The sequence below is a fragment of the Lepidochelys kempii genome, chromosome 1 (genome assembly GCF_965140265.1).
Source record: "Lepidochelys kempii isolate rLepKem1 chromosome 1, rLepKem1.hap2, whole genome shotgun sequence".
NCBI lineage: Eukaryota > Metazoa > Chordata > Testudines > Cheloniidae > Lepidochelys > Lepidochelys kempii.
The window spans coordinates 35,101,975-35,115,176 of NC_133256.1; the positions used below are offsets into that span (position 1 = coordinate 35,101,975).

The 13,202-nt window shown below is 41.5% G+C and overlaps 2 protein-coding genes across 2 annotated transcripts in view; both read right to left on the reverse strand.

The window, feature by feature from the left end:
• Positions 1-13,202, reverse strand: part of MSANTD4 (Myb/SANT DNA binding domain containing 4 with coiled-coils) — an 804,538-nt gene that overhangs the window by 546,433 nt on the left and 244,903 nt on the right. The window lies entirely within an intron of this gene.
• Positions 1-13,202, reverse strand: part of GUCY1A2 (guanylate cyclase 1 soluble subunit alpha 2) — a 275,143-nt gene that overhangs the window by 102,811 nt on the left and 159,130 nt on the right. The window lies entirely within an intron of this gene.

A 13,202-nucleotide genomic window follows, 5' to 3' on the forward strand; every position in this document is an offset into this window, starting at 1 on the left:
TGTGGAGCTGGAAGTTAATGAGCCAAATTTGGTATGTCAGATACGAGGCCTACTTGGTTAACAAAATGATGAGGGGATGAGATATTCCACCAGTCACTCCCTTTGGGTCCTTAAAAGAAAGACTTTATGAGGAAAAGTATGAAAGAACAAAAGAAGAACAGAGGCTACTGGAGTAAGCTTTGCCCCCGTGGCTGCCATCCTGGGCCTTTATCCTCCTGACTTGGAGAGGTGTCCTGACCAGAACGGGCCAGAGAGGGACCCAGACAACATAGTCACCCCTACTGGCCCCAGCTGAATCCCAACCACCACCTGGGATGAAAGTTATTACCATCTTTAATACCAGCTAAGAGACTGTCAAAAAAGGGTGCTTTTCCTTCTAAACTCTCTTCAACTAAAGGGAAATGGAACAAAAATATGTAGGTAAAATGAAAGCCTTATTTAACACTTTACATTTCAAACATTTTAACTGCTTTTCCTTTTCTGTATCTTTAATAAAAGGTTAAGAGGAGTTTTAATAGTGTGGTTGCCATGGTGCTAAGCTGGCTGAGATCTCTATATATCCAAGCCCGGACTTTATTTAACACTGTTTAATATTGGACAGTGACTAGGTTATGTTAACACCTTTAGCTTGGGTGACCATTTTTAAAGGGACAGTCCCCTCCTGCAGGTGTCCCAACTTTTTCTTAAAAACAGGCAAATTGTCCCGTGTTTTCTGTCTCACCCCCATCAGTACTGGTGGGTCCTGCTGCTGGTCGGATCACTTCTCACCAGCCGCCCACCCACCAGCGGTTAGTGGGGGGTGTCCAGTGGCTGACTATGTGGGTGGGTGTGCAAGGCTGGTGGCGGGGCAAAGCTTCAGTGCACAGGTCCAGCCACGCCCCCTGCTGGTTCATCAGTGCAGCACTCGCTGTGTGCCGGGGATAAATTAGCTGTTACCACTCAAGAAAGAGATCTTGAAGTCATTGTGGATAGTTCTCTGAAAACATCCACGCAATGTGCAGCGGCAGTCAAAAAAGTGACCAGAACGTTGGGAATAATTAAGAAAGGGATAGATAATAAGACAGAAAATATCAATAATGCCCCTATATAAATCCATGTTACGCCCACATCTTGAATACTGCGTGCAGATGTGGTCACCCGATCTCAAAAAAGATATATTGGAATTGGAAAAGGTTCAGAAAAGGGCAACAAAAATTATTAGGGGTATGGAATGGCTGCCATATGAGACAAGAAGACTGGTACTTTTCAGCTTGGAAAAGAGACGACTAAGGGGGGAATATGATAGAGGTCTATAAAACCATGACTGGTGGGGAGAAAGTAAATAAGGAAGTGTTATTTACTCCTTCTCATAACACAAGTTCTAGGGGCCACCAAATGAAATTAATAGGCAGCAGATGTAAAACAACAAAAGGAAGTATTGGCCTTGGACCTCAATTCAGCAAGGTTTATCTTAAGCATGTGCATAAGTTTAAACTTGTGAATAATTCCACTGAAGTCAATGGGGTTACTTTTGTGCTTTAAACTAGGCATGAGTTTACACAGTTTGCTGAACCAAGACCTTTAGTACAGAAGAATATTACTACACTATTAAAAAAAAAAACATAACTCAGATGTTGATTACTATAAACAATCTGCATCGGTTTCTATTTCTTTGATTCCCCTTTGGATTGATACACTTTTTTTTAAATTAATTTCAGCTTCCAGTTGGGTCAGATCATGTCCTTGGTCTCATGTGTTTTTGTTATCTAAGTTTGCGTTTGCATTTCCCCTTAAATATGTATGTGGTCACGGTTATTGTCATTTTAAATTGGCAGTTTTCCTCCATTTCAGCAGTCCCTTTTTGAGCCACAGTAGACAGAGGGGATGCAATACATTTAAATGAAGGTAAGTTTATGATTAGGAAAAACAACATGGAGTCCTTGTGGCACCTTAGAGACTAACAAATTTATTTAGGCATAAGCTTTTGTGGGCTAAAACCCACTTCATTAGATGCATCTAATATTATTAGGCTGTTTCTTATCATTTATAAGTAGGCTTAGAAGAATAAGATTTTTATTGGTAAACAGCAGTAAATGTCAATTTCACTGTACACACAGAAACCAACAAAAATATTTCCATGATAAAAACAGAAATTTATAGATAGGAAAAGTACTGCTTGAGAACTTCTTAGAGTTTGATTTAAATATATTCACTCTGTATATTGACAGTTTGTGTTTTAACAACTATAAGGCTTGAACTTTTGAATCTCAGCATCTTCTGTCATTAAATAATTATCTGACCCCTCTCCCTAATTTCCCACAACTGTGAAAAATTTAAATCATTTAAAAAATTTTAAAAATGCTTAAAAATAATTAATATACTACTCTTGAAATTCCAAAAAATCAAAATCAAATTCTGCCAAGCCTGTTTATAACTCAGTTGCTAGGAGATTGTTTATGAAGTTTCATGTTATAATATTAAAACAACAACAAACAGCAATGACAGTGCTATTAATCTCCTGTTTAAAAGCCCCACAGTTGAAAATATAGATATAGCTGCAGAGAAAAGGCTGATAGTTTGGAAGAAAAAAAGTGTTAATTTCAACGCTCTCTTTTACCACCAATTACCACCTACAGTCCCTTTCACTTTTACAACTCTACCCAATTTTTACCTAAATGAATATACTGTTCCACATGAATAAGGAGCAACTAGTCTTGAGTTAGCCCTAAGTGATAAACATTTGTTCAAGAAACTGCCACAATTAAGACTACAGTTTAATATAATTCAATATCTTTATGGGTTAAGGGAGTAAGAAAGCCTATGGAACTCACTGCCACAAGATATAACTAGGCCATAGATCTTAGGAAGATTCAAAAAAGTATCGGGGGGGCTGGAAAGCCAAAACAATTAGACTGAAAAAGAATGTGGAGTGAGGGATTGAAAACACCAAATTATTGTTTAAGTACATTTAAATACTTTACTTAATTGTCTTGGAAGAACATGACTGCTTGTGATGAGGGATATCCAGTGATGTGCATGGCTAAAGACTGAGAGGAGAAGGTTTACAGGCAGTGTTGTGGAGACTCATAAGATAAAAAAAAGAAACCTAAGAAATGTGAGGTTCTGTCATGGTGGTTTTTCTAAAAAAGTAATTTCACCCTGTTCTAAAATGGCAGGCAATGTGCCATATGCCGACACCACTTAGACTCAAAAGAAAAGACTGGTAGCTCTGCATGACAGTCTATTTTACTACACAATACAACCTTGATTAACTGTCAGATCAGGACATGGCTAGAAGAAAAAAATCTTGACAATTTAGATTACTGCTTCTTGGAACAGAGAGCTAGAAAGCACACGAATGAGGTGAGTCTACTTTTGAGTTATTCCTAAGTAACACACTCAATTTCAAGAACTACTATAATGGATATTACAGTATAATAAACTTCAACATTCTTGCGGGTTAGAGAAGGAAGGTAGTCCGTGGAACTCATTGCTACAAGATATCACTGAGGCCATAGAGCTTAGTAAGATTGAAAAATGAATCATTATCTATGTGGACAATAAGAACATGCACAGATACATTAGAAAAGATCACACATTCATAAGGGATATAAATCCTTGCGTTTCATGGCATAACTCAATCTAAAAGGGTTAGAAAGAAATTTCTCCTACATGCAAGTTACTCTATAATTTGTCACTGTGGGTCATCTTGTTCCTTTCTTTGAAACATCTCATGCTTGTTACTGTCACACAGACAGGTTACTGAAGTAGATGGACCAGGTAATGACCCAGTGTGGCAATTCCTACAATTATTCAAATCTTAATTATGACACTCCCTGTCCCCCATATATATCTATTAATTACATTGATAATTCCCTCAATTATCCAGATTTATTCTATGTCTCCTCTGACATTCGGATAATTGAGGTTACATTGGTTTCAGTGATGTTTTCCCCTGGTAGTTTATCTTTCAATTCCAAAGAGAAAGATCTGCTAAAGCAATCACTCTGAAAGAGTTAAAGTTGAAAACTGTTGATGTTCTCTGATTTGCTGATATAGCATATGAACTGCCCAGGGAGGCAGCATTAAAGTACTAGTAACATTTAAAGAGGATAACATTTTTATAACTAGGTCATTGAGGCAATATATGACCTTTTCTTTAAAAAGAAAATATTGCTATCAAAATCTATATATTGTGATCTTTTATTTTAAGAGAACCTTGCCGTCAGACTGATTCATGCACTTGTATGTTGTTTGATGCTGCAACACCTCTGCTTCCCTGCTGATAACTATGCAGGATAGTATCTGCCAGAATGTCATCCTTTCTTTAGCTTTCTCTGGTGATTGTCAGTAAAATTACCACCTCAATTCCCTCAGATGATGAAATACTAGCTTATTTTTCTCTTCTCAGCTCAAAGAGGAGAACGGAATTGGATAAAGGGCAGAAAAGTGAAGGATTTTACAACAATAATTTATGCCTTATGGGCTCAATCCTGCAAGGTTCTGAGTGCCTTCAGTGAGAGTTAAGTGTGCTCAGAACCTCACATGATCAAGAATAGTATCATGATTTCATTTTGCCTTGTCCCTTGGGGTCTAGACCTGGACTACTCCATACAACAAGGGAGCATACTGTGAGGCAGCACTGCACCCATAGTTCAATGGTGATGAGAATTATTTTAATGCCAGCCCAACGTAATGCAATGTGATCACTTAAGGTGGTATTGTTTCTAGAAACTTATGACAGTGCAACATAATTTCATTTTACACACAGTATTATTCATGCAAAATGTGTTTAAAATATTTTATAAAGTAAATTGTATAGGAACAAAATTATAAAAGCAGATGGGGAGGAAAAAATAGAAGGTATAAGCAAGGGCGGGAAAGATATTTTCAAGGAGTTATCAGATACATGTGAGATTATAAAGTGAAGAGAGATAGGAAAGTTGTTTCAGAAGCTACAGAAAAAGATCTGGTAAGACTGTGTGAAGGGACAGAAGAATGGAGAGATCATGGAGCGTCAGAGAGAGAGATGAGATCTTTGAAGGCTGGAGCAAAATAATAATTTTAGAAATGAGAAGGGCAATTTTCAACTGGACCAGAAATTTAATGGGGAACGAGTAGAGTTGTTTTATGGATAGGGTGATGTGGTTGCATTTCTTTTAACATTCTGCATATGGAAGCGTCTGGAAAGCTGGGACCTTCGGAGGCCATAAAGAAAGGAACAGAAAATACAGCACAAGTTGTAGGTTGTTTATCTGAACTTCACTTATCTGAAACACCCTGTCATCCTAAATGATAGCACAAACAACTGCAGCTGCTGTCTCCAAAGCCAGCAGGCTCAGTGCTGTTGCACCATGCTGCACCTGCCAGACTCAATGAAGCTCCTGAAAAGTTTAATGTCCCAATCATCTGAACCCCCAATTTCAGATATCCCCCAAAAGCTTTGGATAATTGAAGTTGAACTGTTCTGAGACACAAGGTAAAGAGCCAAGGGGCACCTATGAAAAGATTCAGTGCTAGCAAAATACGTCCCACAGTGATGTTGTAATAATTGAGTTGACAAATTTCCCCTAACTGTGAGCACGATTATATAAAGTATATGAATGTTTGTAAGATGTTACAATAACCTATAATAAAAAATGGTCACTAATCTTTTGTAGCTGTTGTTTTTTAAAATCTGGTGCCCATGTCCATTCCACATTAGGTGTCTGACCATCACATGCACAGTTGCCAGAGATTTTTCCCTCAGTGGTATCCTAACTGGTAGGACCAGTTCTAGCGCCCCCTGAAGCCGTGCACGTATGCACTGGTATAAAGGGGTGCTGCCAGGTCCGCACCCTCTCAGTTCCTTCTTGCCGATAACTCCAACAGAGGGGTAGAAGGGTGGGTCATGGAATGGACATGAGCAACACATCTCAAAGAACAATAGTTACGAAAGGTTACTAACCATTTTTAATTCGAGTGCTTGCTCATGTCCATTCCATGTTAGGTGACTCACAAGCAGTACTCCCAGAGGTGGGCTCGGAGTTTATGGATGTGCTGACTGCAACATTGCTCTTCCAAAAACTGGCATCGTCACGGACCTGCTGGGGGATTGCTTATGGGACACAAAGGTATGAACCGACGACCATGTTGTGGCTTTGCAGATGTCCTGGATTGGTACTTGTGTGAGGAATGCTGCTGACAGAGCCTGAGCTCTTGAGGAATGAGTGGCCATGATGGTATGAGGCAGAACCTTCTCCTGCTCATAGCAAGCCCGGATACAGGCGTTATCCAGGATGAGATTCTTTGGGATGACACCAGTAGCCCTCTCATCCTTTCTGCTACTGCTACAAAGAGTTGCATAGACTTGCAGAAGGGCTTAGTCCTCTCAATATAGAAGGCTAGGGCCGACCTAACATCCAATGTATGGAGCTGATGTTCCTCGGTGGTCTTGTGAGGTTTTGGAAAGAAAACAGGAAGAAAAATGTCCTGGTTGTTGTGGAATTGCAACACCACCTTTGATAGGAAGACCAGATGGGGGCACAGTTGGACCTTGTCCTTGAATAACACCGTATGTCAGGGCTTTGATCTCTGAGACCCTTCTGCCCAACGTGATCGCCACCAGGAATGCGACCTTCCAAGATAAAGGCAGTATAGGACAAGACACTAATGGCTTGAAGAGAGGCCCCCGTGAGCCTCCACAGGACCAGGTCAAGTCCTGCAGGGGAATTGAGTCATGCACCTGAGAATAAAGTCTTCCCTGGCCCTTGAGAAGTCTGACTTATCTTGTGGGAGAACACTGATCTGCCCTGTATTGGAGGTGGAAAGCTGAGATGGCTGCCAAGTGAACCTTAATAAATGAGACAACCAGACCTTGATGTTTTAGGTGGAGCAGATAGTCCAAGATAGACTGCAGAGAAGACCAGGATAGAGAAAGATTCCATTTTGAGGCCCAACTAGTGAAATGTTTCCACTTAGGCTTCCACCGGGGCTACCTATTTGGCTTTCTGCTACCAAACAAAATTTCTGCTACCAAACCAAACCTGTTTCGAGGAGGCCTGCTCTTTCAGGTTCAGCCATGCAGCAACCATGCCATCAGGTGCTGAGAGGAAAGGTTCGGGTGAAGCAACCAGCTGTGGTCTTATGAAATCAAGTCTGGATGGGGTGGAAGCATGAGTGGAGCTGCTATAGAGAGGTCCAGAAGCATGCCGAACCAACGCTGGCGTGGCCACACCACAGCTACCAGGATAACTTTCACCTTGTCCCATTTGATCTTAGGGTGATGTGATGCCTCGAGGTGAATGGTGTGTTTTTCACAGAAGTCCCACGGCTGGAGGGCCTCTTGTCACAGGGCTGAAGATCAAGCTCCTCCCTGCTTGTTGATGTAAAATAGAGGTAGTGTTGTCAATCAAGACTTGTACCACTGCCTGAGATCTGGGGAAGGATCACCTGGCAAGCCAAGCGTACCACCCTGAGCTCCCCGACATTTATATGCAGGGAAAGTTTTTCCTGAGATCAGAGGCCCAGAGTCCTAAGACTGTCGAGGTGGGCTACCCACCCCACGTCTGACATGTCTGAAACCAGGGTTACTGATGGATAGGGGCAACAAAGGGTACCCACTTTTGTTACAGAACACAGGTCTCTCCACCAAGTCAGCAAAGTTAGGACCAGTGGCAGAAGCGTAAATATGGAGTCCAAGTTGTGTCTGCCCCAGGGAGTAAACTGTGACCAACCAAATATGTAGGGTGCCTAAGGCATAGCCGTGCATACTGCACCACATAGGTATATGCCATCAACTGGCCCAACTGTTTGAGGCAAACCTAAGCGGTTGTAAGAGAGTGGATTGTGACCTAGGAGATCAGGTCTGGCATAGTTCGGAATCTGGCCTCCAGTAAATAGACCTTGACCTAGGTGGAGTCGAGCACATCCCCAATGAACTTTATTCTCTGAACTAGGACCAAAGTTGGCTGTCGCTCATATATTAACAAGCCCAGCACCTGAAAGGTGGCCTGTACTATTCTGATGCTGTGCTGGACTTGAGCCAGTGAGCGACCTTTGATCAGCAAGTCATTGAGATATGGGTAGACTTGTACACCTTGACATCTGAGGAAGGCTGCTACCACTGCCATACACTTCATGAAAACCCATGGGGCTGCCAACAGGCCAAAGGGAAGAAGAGTGAATTGATAGGGGCGTTGATCCACCGCAAACCTATGGAATCTCCTGTGTCTGTGGAAAATGGAGATGTTGAAATAAGTGTCCCTCAAATCGAGGGTGACGTATCTGTCTCCAGGGAAGGGATGATGGAGGCCAGGAAGACCATGTGGAACCTCAGTTTCTTGAGATATTTGTTGAGGTGATACAGGTCCAGGATGGGCCATAGATCCCGCTTGGCCTTCAGGATTAGGAAATATCAGGACTAAAACCCTTTCCCTCTCAAGTCTCAAGGAACCTCCTCTATAGCCCCCACACATAGGAGGGCTTGCACCTCCTGGACGAGAAGCTGCTCATGAGAAGGATAGAGCTTGGAGTCATTGTGGATAGTTCTCTGAAAACCTCCACCCAATGTGCAGTGGCAGTCAAACAAGCTAACAGAATGTTGGGAATCATTAAAAAAGGGATAGATAATAGGACAAAATATCATATTGCCTCTATATAAATCTATGGTACACCCACATCTTGAATACTGTGTGCAGATGTGGTCGCCCCATCTCAAAAAAGATATATTGGAATTGGAAAAGGTTCAGAAAAGGGCAACAAAAATTATTGGGGGTGTGGAACGGCTGCCATAGGAGGAAAGATTAATAAGATTGAGATTTTTCAGCTTGGAAAAGAGACAACTAAGGAGGGATATGATAGCAGTCTGTAAAATCATGCCTAGTATGGAGAAAGTAAATAAGGAGGCATTAGTGAATGGCAATGGCTAAGGAAGGAATTGTCTAGTAAAGATAAAAGTGTGTTGATTTAAGGATCTTCTGAACACTATCGTGCAAATACACTATTCTTATATATTCACACATACAAAATCCTATGTTAAAAGAATATGAAGGTTGTAAAATCAAGGATTCAGGAGTCAGGAAATGCCAGAATTTAAATAAAAAAAAAAAAAATCCAGTCAGAGGCAGAAACTTAGCATGGTACATTTCAGCAGAAATGGTTAAAGGTTGGGAAAGTTATAAGCAGCTGACAGTGGCCTTATAATAGAAAGAGTTAGGCAATCTTCACAATAGGAATTGCTAGCAGATCCACCTATAAGGGCAGTCTGAGCAATTTTGGTGTTTCACATTTCACTATTAAGGTGAGAGGAGCTTGGTAGCAGTGAGGACCATAAAGGGATGGAGTCGCATATACTCCAGTGATCATATTTATGTCCCATTCATTTCCTAACTGTGATCATCACCAGACAGTTTGATTCCCTCCTGTTGACAATACATGCAGAAAACCTGCAGGAGCAGATCTCCTTTTTCAGCTTGGAAAAGAGATGACTAAGGGGGGATATGACTGAGGTCTATAAAATCATGACTGGTGTGAAGAAAGTAAATAAGGAAGTGTTATTTACTCCTTCTTATAACACAAGAACTACGGGTCACCAAATGACATTAATAGGCAGCAGGTTTAAAACAAACAAAAGGAAGTATTTCTTCACACAACAGTCAACCTGTGGAACTCTTTGACAGATAATGTTGTGAAGGCCAAGACTATAACAGGGTTCAGAAAAGAACTAGATAAATTCATGGAGGATAGGTCTATCAATGGCTATTAGCCAGGATGGATAGGGATGATATCCGTACCCTCTGTTTGCCAGAAGCTGATGATCACTTGATCATTACCTGTTCTGTTCGTTCCCTCTGGGGCCCCTGGCATTGGCCACTGTCGGAAGACAGGATACTGGACTAGATGGATCTTTGGTCTGACCCAGTATGGCCATTCTTATGTTCTTCTATTGACACCTAGATTATTAACTTTGTTTCAAAGACCTGGGTATGGTTTCCTATATTTGCAAACACTGGGGATGAGGGTTACATGTCCTCCCCACTTTTTTTATTGCCTTGTTTGTGTATGCTTCATTTTGGCTGAAGGACTCAAGCATTTTTATGCCTGTTGCCCCTTTGACTCCTGACAACTATTTATTATAAAAGCAGTTGAACCATTATATTCTGACCGCACATCAATGACATACCTGAAAACTTTCCGTAAAGCATTCTGTAACATACTAGATGTAACCTGAAAGATCATAGAATCATAGAATATCAGGGTTGGAAGGGACCCCAGAAGGTCATCTAGTCCAACCCCCTGCTCAAAGCAGGACCAATTCCCAGTTAAATCATCCCAGCCAGGGCTTTGTCAAGCCTGACCTTAAAAACCTCTAAGGAAGGAGATTCTACCACCTTCCTAGGTAACGCATTCCAGTGTTTCACCACCCTCTTAGTGAAAAAGTTTTTCCTAATATCCAATCTAAACCTCCCCCACTGCAACTTGAGACCATTACTCCTCGTTCTGTCATCTGCTACCATTGAGAACAGTCTAGAGCCATCCTCTTTGGAACCCCCTTTCAGGTAGTTGAAAGCAGCTATCAAATCCCCCCTCATTCTTCTCTTCTGCAGGCTAAACAATCCCAGCTCCCTCAGCCTCTCCTCATAACTCATGTGTTCCAGTCCCCTAATCATTTTTGTTGCCCTTCGCTGGACTCTCTCCAATTTATCCACATCCTTCTTGAAGTGTGGGGCCCAAAACTGGACACAGTACTCCAGATGAGGCCTAACCAATGTCGAATAGAGGGGAACGATCACGTCCCTCGATCTGCTCGCTATGCCCCTACTTATACATTATTATTATTTATATATAATTATTATTATTATATTATATTATTTATATATAATTATTATTAGATCTCTGCTCTAAAGAGAAACTGAAAAATTCAATCTGGCCAGCAAAACTTTCTCAAGCTTAACTCTGTCAAGAGTCTCCCAAGTTTTTAGGAGTTCCCAATGGACCCTCATCTCACCAATACTCTGACCCATGTTTTACTGCAGGAGAAATTATGAAAATGTAGTGGTACTTAGCAAAGTGACTCTGCAGACCTATCATAGGGCATCATCATCATCACCACCTTTCAGTGATAAACAAGCCACTTTTTGAAACAATGTGGTACAAAGCACACTGTAGAAAAGAGGTCCTGGCCTCTCTCCTATCTCTTTAAATTAGTTCAAAAAGGATTTGATAAAATCATCACTCACAACAAGGAGCCAATTACTTTGTCTTCAGATCCGACCTCAAAGCCTCCGAGATCGCCAATACTCCTTTTAGTCAAATTCTGCACTTAGATACTTCTGTACAGATCTGTAATTACCATAGCTGTCCTGTCACTGAGGTATGTCTACACCACAATTAAAAACCCATGGCTGGGTTCTTTCTTTCTATCTTTCTTTCTTTCACCACTGTCCACTAATGTGTGGTCCCCACCCCCTGTGATTTTAGGATTCTCTTTGGGTCCTAGTGGATGTGGCCAATGGGAGCCATTTAAAGAAGTTTTCATTCCTGAGTCACCACAATGTATTCATGACATTTGATGAGTCCTCATCACTCTCCGGACTGGCTTCCTAAACCAACTAACAGTAATGACAGAAGTGCAGTTCTGACCAGGAAACTAGGTCCAATGAAAACAAATCTTAAAACTTCTGGCAAAGGATTTTTTTTGTTGTTGTTAGACTTTGGAGATAAGCAGGCTCTCTGGCTGAGAAGACTAGGCCTCAGAGTCTAGATCTAAAGGGACTTCCAGGTGATCTACTTATTCCTCACCCACAACTATTTCACATTTGGGGACAATATATGCCTTCAAGTCAGCGGCACTGCTATGGGTACCCGCATGGCCCCACAGTATGCCAACATCTTTATGGCTGACTTAGAACAACGCTTCCTCAGCTCTCATCCCCTAATGCCCCTACTCTACTTGCGCCACATTGATGACATCTTAATCATCGGGACCCATGGAAAGGAGGCCCTTGAGGAATTCCACCATGATTTCAACAATTTTCATCCCACCATCAAACTCAGTCTAGACCAATCTACACAAGCGGTCCATTTCCTGGACACTACTGTGCTAATAAGCGATGGTCATATAAACACCACCCTATACTGGAAACCTACTGACCGCTATACTTACTTACATGCCTCCAGCTTCGATCCAGGACACACCACACGATCCATTGTCTACAGCCAAGCTCTACGATATAACCGCATTTGCTCCAACCCCTCAGACAGAGACAAACACCTACAAGATCTCTATCAAGCATTCTTACAACTACAATACCCACCTGCTGAAGTGAAAAAAACAGATTGACAGAGCCAGAAGAATACCCAGAAGTCACCTACTACAGGACAGGCCCAACAAAGAAAATAACAGAATGCCACTAGCTGTCACCTTCAGCCCCCAACTAAAACCTCTCCAGCACATCATCAAAGATTTACAATTTATAATCTATCCTGAAAAATGATCCCTCACTCTCACAGATCTTGGGAGACAGGCCAGTCCTCGCTTACAGACAGCCCCCCAACCTGAAGCAAATACTCTCCAGCAACCACACACCAAAAACACTAACCCAGGAACCTATCCTTGCAACAAAGCCTGATGCCAAATCTGTCCACATATTTATTCAAGTGACACCATCATAGAACCTAATCACAGCCATGCCATCAGGGGCTCGTTCACCTGTGCATCTATCAATGTGATATATGCCATCATGTGCCATGTACATTGGCCAAACCAGACAGTCTCTACATAAAAGAATAAATGGACACAAATTAGACATCAGGAACCATAACATTCAAAAAACAGTAGGAGAACACTTCAACCTCTCTGGCCACTCAGTAAAAGATTTAGGGGTGGTAATTTTGTAACAGAAAATCTTCAAAAACAGACTCCAACGAGAAACTGCTGAGCTTGAATTAATAGGCAAACTAGATACCATTAACTTGGGTTTGAATAGAGACTGGGAGTGGCTGGGTCATTACACACATTGAATCTATTTCCTTAAGTTAAGTATCCTCACACCTTCTTGTCAACTGTCTAAATGGGCCATCTTGATTATCACTACAAAAGTTTTTTTTTCTCCTGCTGATAGTAGCTCATCTTAACTAATTAGCCTCTCACAGTTTGTATGGTAACTTCCACCTTCTCTGTGTGTGTGTGCGCGGGCGCGCGTGTGTATCTATCTATCTTCTTACTATATGTTCCATTCTAT